The following is a 1,694-nucleotide window of genomic DNA, read 5'->3' as shown; positions in this document are numbered from 1 at the left end:
TCAGGGATCAATCATAGTGGCTCTGGGGATATGGGGTTCCAGGGATAAATCCGTGTTGGACTAGTACAAGTCAAGCACCTTGCCTGCTGCACTATCTTTCCAGCCCCACATTTATTATTTCATGCTTCAAATAACATAATTTAATAAATATCAATATTATGTTAATTTCCCACTGCTTATTGGCTTATTTATACTGTTTATTACTGCCTATCACAACTAATGGTTAATTTGAATTCTTATAAATCATACCTTTATGAGAAACAATGCGATGAGCTAACATACCAGGTGTGCTACATCTAACTCAAATGTCTCCTTTTCTGGCAGAACTTCAACCATTGCTCTAAAATATAACATGATTTTGTCAACCCTTCCACACCTGGGAAGATTTTAATGCTTTTGAATTCAAATACAACCATTCAAACCCACACCCATCTAGTTACTCATCTGGCAGGCCTTTTCTCAAACTGAGCTTTATAACAAACCTCATTCCACATTTACAAGACATCTTTATTCTTCATGGGTTCTCCTTATTTTTTAGTAAACTCAAAGTCATAAAGTTATTGAGCAAATATACCTTTACCAGCTTGTGAACATAGATAACAATAGCTTGTTTAAAATAAGAATAATGGGAAGGACTGAGAGAAAATAAAGCTGGACATTTTTCAGAAATTATGCAAGAGAAAACTTTAGAACAAATTTTAGTCAAAACAAAATAGGACTTTATAGAAAAATTTTTGCATGGCTATTTATAGTGGCCAAAAGGTGGAAGTGAACGCAAATTTCTATTAACATATTGACTAAATAAGAATTGGTATATTCATATAATAATAGTTCAAGTATTATGAAGCAAAATATATACTGAAACAATAAATATTGGAAACATATTAAGTGAAAAAAAAACAGTCCTTGAACACTGCATATAATTTTGATTCATTTTATATGACACAGCTGAAGTAGGCAAATCTATGGAGACAGAAAGTAGATTAATTTTAGGACTCAGAGTAATAAGCATTGATAGCAAAGTAGTTTAGAATTTATTGTATTTATTTTATAATCTTTTTATTTAAACACCACAGTTTAAAAAGTCCTCATTGTCTGGCATTCAATATTCTAACACCAATCCCAACACCATTGTCCCTAGTTTCCACCCTCCCCCCAAGTCTGCCCTTGACTGGCAGGAATAATTTACATAATATTGTGTGTATTATAATAAAATTGTAATGATACAGAGAAGATTAACATGGCCCTTGTGCTAGGATGACATGCAAATTCGTAAAGCATTCCATATATTTTTTAAATTGCCTGTTAAGCTATAAGGTATTGGAATTATTGAAAAACTTTATTAAAGGAAAGTTTATGAAAATTGTCATATGACTCGGGGTCATTATATCATTGTGTGAAGTTACTTAGCTGTTTGTTGCTAGTTGAGCCTTCTGTTGTTGGTTTTGCTTGTTGTCCTTAGATGGCTTCGTATCAAATTTGGTATATTCCTACTGGGATGTCAGTATTGAAAAGACATGGAGGTATGATATGGAGGCCCAGGACTTTGAGGATCTGTGGAGTTGGGTCTATGAGTGACATAGCAGTGTCTGTGGGTCATAGAATGGCTGTCAGGGCTGCCAGAAATACAGAGGCACTGGTGGGTGGAATCCAGCTTGCCCTGCCTCCAAAGAAAACCCCGAGGTCTCAGCCCC

General features: G+C 34.8%; 1 non-coding gene across 1 annotated transcript; it reads left to right on the top strand.

Annotated features, from left to right (window-relative positions):
* The first annotated feature begins 1,186 nt into the window (after nt 1–1,186).
* On the top strand, nt 1,187–1,292 carry LOC126027827 (U6 spliceosomal RNA). Its single transcript, XR_007502333.1, has one exon. It is a non-coding gene; the product is annotated as a U6 spliceosomal RNA (small nuclear RNA).
* Nucleotides 1,293–1,694: the final 402 nt, after the last annotated feature.

The sequence above is a fragment of the Suncus etruscus genome, chromosome 1 (genome assembly GCF_024139225.1).
Source record: "Suncus etruscus isolate mSunEtr1 chromosome 1, mSunEtr1.pri.cur, whole genome shotgun sequence".
NCBI lineage: Eukaryota > Metazoa > Chordata > Mammalia > Eulipotyphla > Soricidae > Suncus > Suncus etruscus.
The sequence above is the reverse complement of the archived record's forward strand: the minus strand, read 5'-3'. Positions and strand labels throughout refer to the sequence as shown.